General features: G+C 38.0%; 1 pseudogene; it reads right to left on the bottom strand.

Moving 5' to 3' along the window:
- The window catches only part of LOC114626173, a 56,925-nt pseudogene extending 56,160 nt beyond the window's left edge, over positions 1–765 (bottom strand).
- Positions 766–6,520: the final 5,755 nt, after the last annotated feature.

Genomic DNA, 6,520 nt, shown 5'->3' with positions numbered 1-6,520 from the left:
AGAGAGAGAGAGAGAGAGAGAGAGAGAGAGAGAGAGAGAGAGAGAGAACCAACATGAAATACTGAACTGAAAACAAGACAACAAAAAATAAACGCACAAGTCATCCAGAAAATGGAGTTCTCTGACTTAGGATTTTGTTTATAGTGTATAAAGATACAAAAGATAAGGGGGTGCATGGTAAGAGAACCGAGGAAATTGTAATTCAAATGAAAAACTTTAGGATAGTACATGTACTAATTAATAATGAGCATCGAGAAGTTGGTATAGAGGCTTAACAGGATATTGGGCTGTGTGGTTGAGGGAAAAAATAATGAGATTCAAGATAAGTAAATACTCAGATGAAAGAAAAGTGAAGTTGAAAACTAACACTAAAGGCATTTCAAAAAATCGTATAGAAACTTACTGTGGAATATTCCTAAAATATTTCCATACAAATATGTTTAAATGAAAAAAATTGTTTAAATGAAGTTATACTATAATGAGGCAATGATGTCCCTTCTAGACACTGCAGGTCAGGAAATAAGAAGCCCAGTATCAGGAAGGGGTCACCACTTTTGCCATTGTGGTCAGTGAGGTTCCACAGAATCCCAGGCATTTCAAGTTATTAGCAATGCTCTTGGTTATGCTCCAGAAGTTAATGGTAAGACCTTACCACTGAATAGATAACGGACCTGAGTTGTAGAACTCGATGTAATCAAGCTGGTACTTATCTGGACGCTTCATCCCCACCAGATAACTATCCTGCTGCTGGAAGGTGCTATGCATGTTACCAAAAGAGAAAGCAATTTTCAGAACCAAAGAGATGACTCAGCCGTTAAAGGCTAGGCTCACAACCAAAAATATAAGAGAAAGCAATTTTCAGTCTTACACAGATGTGAGCTCCAATCACAACTGGCCTGGCAAGACATGCCCACTGATACACTAACAGCATGGATGCAAAGGAGTAACAAACAACTTCATGATTGGATGTATGGCCCACTCCACAAAATGAAGTCCATACATAGTACCATTACTGGGGCCAAGAACCTGTAGGGTCATAGGCCCTACAGTAGAACCTACGACTGTTATTTTATTAAGTGGGCATAATATTAAACCAAATTCTAATGATTTATTATTGCACTCAGATTAATTTATTTCTTGGGGCTAAAGAGGTGGCTTCATGGTTCAGAGCACTAGCTGTTCTTCTGGAAAATTTGGGTTCAATTCCCAACACCCATGTAGCAGTTTACAATTGTCTGCAATTCCAATCCCAGGGGATCTGATGCCCTCTTCTGACCCCAGAGCACACATATGGTACACAGACAAACATGCAGAACAAACACCCATTCACACAAAAATAAATAAACTCAAAAGTCTGTTAGTTTACCTCTCAACCGTCATCAGAGAAGCTTTTGCTTGAAGTAGATGGCAATTAACAGTCACTAGTCAAGGTGCAAAGAATAAGAGACTACAGAATGCTCAGCCATAAACAGGACATTTATTTCACACTGCCTACTTCCAAGTCCCAGTGACCGTTGTGGAAGAGAGGGCAGAAGGATTGCAAAAGTCATAATGGTGGATGACCACCATGAAATAGTGTTTTCTGTACATATCAGGAAAGTTGCACTTATTAACTCGTATCAGCTGTGGCAGCATACACAAATTGTGCACGGGTTTAACCCAGATAAAGTCTTGGCAAGGAGATGCAAGGTGAGCAGTGAGTCTTTACTCTAGTTAAGGAGCTCCTGACAATCAATAGCTGCCTGAAGAGAGAGAGTCATCCTTCTCAAAGGTGTGGTCCCTGGTAGACTTACCAGACTCCAGTGTTCAGCTGCTCATCTAAGTGTATATGGGTAGCATAAACTATCTGTGATGGACATTTGAGAGAGAGAGAGAGAGAGAGAGAGAGAGAGAGAGAGAGAGAACAAAGCTGGGTGGATCTGAGAAGTTTGAGGAGAGGGTGTTGACTATAATCAAAATGTATTGCATGACATTCTCTAAAAACTAATAAAAAGAAGAAAACGATCTCAAGTTGTGGGTAAAAGACGAATAGAGTATAAAGAAAGATTTGTCTGGAGTAATGGGAGAAAGAGGAAAACAAAGAAAAAGATGAAACAAAGAAATGGAAACATGCAATCACCTTCAACTCTAATAAGATGAATGAAGCCACTAGGAGCCAAGCAAACTAATAATGAAGGAAATTAAACTTGCACATGGCATCAGAAGACAAGAGGAAAGCAATGCATAAGAAACTTCAAAGCAGCAGGATTAAACAGATTCCCTAATTGAAAGAGCAGAAGACACAGGACAAGATTACACCTTCAGCTGTCAATGTTTTAAAAGACAGTCATTCTCAACCTGAACCTTGTGGAGGGAAAAATCAAGAAAATAGAAATTGCTGCTGCACTCAGAAGAAATAATAAATGTTCTTACGCAAAAACAAAAACATTAACAAGAGAATGTGAAGTGATATAAAATGAGAAGAAAGGAAAGCATATGGGTGAATAGGAGTGTGTGTTGACTCGCAGTAAAAGAGAAGTTAAAATCCAGTAAGCGTGAAACTATATAAAGAGTGTTCTGTATCATCTGAAAATGGTTTAAAGTGCTAATTGATATTGTTCTGTGTCTATAAAACACATGATTTCAGATATAATTGTGGAAAGAATAGTTAAATAATTCATATTAAGTATGATGATGGGGAACAGAAAAAATTTAGATTAATCTAACAGAAACCAAAATGTTTAAGTTAATGAACATCAATAAAAAAAAAAAACAACAACAACCCAGAAAAATAAATGAAAGCAAGTAGAAGAAACCCAAAACAAGTAGAATACATACAAATTCAAATGTTCAATGATTATAATAAATACAAGTAGATCAAAAAAATCCAGATATATTCTGTTTACAGGAAAACACAGGTAAGAGTTTGCAATGTTGTTGTGTGGCTCATTGTAAGTTTTCCTGTAGGACTGCCTTACATAGATTAACTTGTTGAACAGTGTAAGCCTCTGTTAGGTTTCCTTTTTCCTCTTCCTCTTGTTATTATAGTTTTAGTTTATTTCAGTTACTAAGACAAGTATGTTAAATGTACAATATAGAATTTTCCCACTTTTCTTATTGAATTCTTATTGCTTGTGTTCAGAACATTTTGAAGTCCCATTATTTTTTTTATTAGTTATTTTATTTATTTACATTTCAAATGTGTCCTCCTTCCCTGTTACCCCTCAGCAACCTCCCTATCCCGTGCCCACTCTCCCCTACTTCTATAAGGGGCTCCTGCACCCATCCATCCATACACTCCAGCCTCATCATCCTAGAATTCCCCTACCTTGGGTCATCGAGCCTCCACAGGACCAAGGACGTCCCCTCCCATTGATACCAAATAAGGCAATCTTCAGCTACATATGCAGCTGGAGCCATGGGTCCCTCCATGTGTACTCTTTGGTTGGTGATTTCATCCCTGGGACCTCTAGGGTGTCTGGTTGGTTGATAGTGTTCTTCTTTCTTTGGCGTTGCAAACCCCTTCAGCTCTTTCATTCCTTCCCCTAACTTCTCCATTGGGGTCTCCATGTTCAGTTCAATGGTTGGCTGCAAACATCCACATCTGTATTAGTTCAGCTCTGGCAGAGCCTCTCAGGGGACAGACAGACCAGGCTCCTGTCAGCAACCACTTCTTGGCATCAGCAATAGTGCATGGGTCTTGTGGCTGCAGCTTGGATGGATCCCTGGGTAGGGCAGTCTCTGGATGGTCTTTCCTTAAGTTTCTGCTCCACTCTTTGTCCCTGCATTTTCTTTAGACAGGAGCAATTCTGGGTTAATATGTTTGAGATATGTGGGTGGCCCTATCCCTCAACCGGGGGCCATGCCTAACCACTGGATATGGTCTCTACAGGTTCTATCTCCCCTTTGTAGGGTATTTTGGCTAATGTCATCCCCACTGGGTCCTGGGAACCTCTTGCTTCTCTGGCCTTAGTCCACATGCTTTTTTGATGCCTCTGTTGATTTTGTGAAAACTTGGGGAAATGTATACATTTTAAAATGATTTTATAGTTTAGTAAGAGTAATTTTAAAAATTAACTGGGAAGTGGGGAAGTCATTTTGACACAAACTAATTATCTTCTTTTCTTTACTTTACTTTTTCTTATTTCTATTCTTTGAGCAGGGTCTCTCTACATAACACAGTCCTGGAACTTGCTATGTAGAGCAGACTGGCCTCCAATTCAAAGAGAACCCCCTGCCTCTAGCTACTGAATGTAAGTGTGTGTCACTGTACCCAGCAAATTATCTTCTCTTAGTTCCATATTTTAAAAATATCTAACACTAATGTCCTGAGCATGAAGATACTTGAGACCTACACTTTCTGATATGACATCCACATTGTGATTAGGCAACCAAGAACTGTGCTTTAAATTACATTTAATGTTTATTTTTTAAAGAACAATATTTGATCAAAAGATATAAAAGATCTCAATATTAAACCTAAAACTTCTACAAGAAGGAGCAGGGGATACACTTCAGGACATGGATTCAGGTAAGGACCCTGGTCACCAAGTAATCAAGACAAACAGGGAAGGATTTTACAGAATTTAAAAGCTTCTTTATCACAAACAAATCAACACACACACACACACAACCGTTAATCAACTGAATTCCTATAAAATAGGAAGAAATCTCTGCCAGCTATACATTTGCAGAAGATTGTGTCTAGAATAAATGATGGATTCAAAAAAAACAGAAAACAAAAAACTAAACACCAAGTGAACAAATCAATTTAAAAGTGGTGTTATGACACAGGACAGGAATTTCTCAGAAGAAGAAATAAAAATGGCTAAGGAATATTTTTTAAAGTATTCATCCTCATCCATCAGGAAAATGCTAATTAAAACTGCTTTGAGATTTTACCTTACTCCAGTAAGATTAAAAAAACAAAGACAATAGATGTAGTCAGAATGTAGGGAACAGGGGGTCCTCATACATGATTGGTGGGAGTGAAAACTGTACAGCTGCTAGGAAAATCATCATGCTAATTCCTCAAATAAACAAACAAACAAATATAAATCTATCATATGTATAACCTAATTATACCACTCATGGACATATACTCAAAGAACTCTGTATCTCACTATTGAGACATCTGCCCATCCTTTTTCACTGAGGTCTTGGTGACATAGCATGAAAATAGGTCAGATGTCCATTAGCTGGTGAATGGATAAAGAAATGTGGTAACCACTGACATTTTATTTATGTGTAAAGAGAAATGATATCATGAAATTTGCAGACAAAACTAGAAACCACACTGAGTGAAGTAACCTAGACACAGGAGGTCAAATGCCACATGCTCACTCATATAAACTTCACTGACTACTATTTAGACTCATAACTTTAGCTTGTGGTACCTGTAGACTTTAGGAAACAAAAAGGGGTCATTGATGAGAAGGGGAAAGAGCGATCGTAAGGGACGGGGATGTAGAATACAGGTGACATGAAAGGGAGGTGAAGAATAATGGAAAGGGGCTTGGGGGGATGGGGAAGGATGAGGAATTAGGCAGAGGAGATGGAGAGAGGAATAACTAATATTAAAGATATCTAGGACAGCCAAATACAAACCTACTATTTTATGGCTCAGTGGTTAAGAGCCCTGACTCCTCTTCCAGAGGTCCTGAGTTCAATTGCCAGCAACCACATGGTGGCTCACAACCATCTGTAATGGGATCTGATGCCCTCTTCTCATGTGTCTGAAGAGAACAATGGTGTATTCATATACATAAAATAAATAAAAAGCTTTGTATATACATATGTAAAGTGTGTGTGTGCATCTGTGTATAACATCTATGCTGAGATATACTGACAGTGTCAGATGTGCAGCCTATTTTGATGATCTATTATGCAAAAGAATTCCAAACTTCAATATCTTTCATGTGAACAAAATAGTCAAATGACAATATTTAAAATGTAATGGGTTAGATTGCATACAATTAATTGTGATGATTTCATTTTTAATATGGTCACTAGAATGCTAAATGCTACACATATAGTTTCTTTTGCTTCTCTGTTGGATAGAATTGAACTAGATGATAAATAGGAGACAAGTCTTTTTCTATTGGCATGGAGAATAAAGACGTGACTGAGTCATGAGAAGATCTTCTCTCTCCTGCAGAGGACCAGAATTCAGTTTCCAGTATCATGCCATTAAGTAGCTGGGAGATAGCTGTAACTCCAACTCCTGAAGGTCCATTGCCTTCTTCTGAAGTCCACAGGCACTTGCACTTACATGTGCATATACCCACATGGATATATACATGCATATAATTAAAAATAAAATAATTATTAGAATACATTGGCCTAATGAACATAAAACAAAAGTCAGTGGATGTTCCTCTGTTTCCATCTGATCCATACAGCCATTTTTACTTAATCAGAAACTGCTGAGAAGATTGTACACATGAAAAAATAACCATTATATATTATTCAGGTTGTCATGCAGCACCTGCTTTCCTTTCAAAAGTATCCTTCACTTCCTAGGTGGACAGCAAGCTCCTTG

Source organism: Grammomys surdaster, unplaced genomic scaffold (genome assembly GCF_004785775.1).
Source record: "Grammomys surdaster isolate TR1022 unplaced genomic scaffold, NIH_TR_1.0 229, whole genome shotgun sequence".
NCBI lineage: Eukaryota > Metazoa > Chordata > Mammalia > Rodentia > Muridae > Grammomys > Grammomys surdaster.
This window is presented reverse-complemented; position numbering and strand designations above follow the sequence as displayed.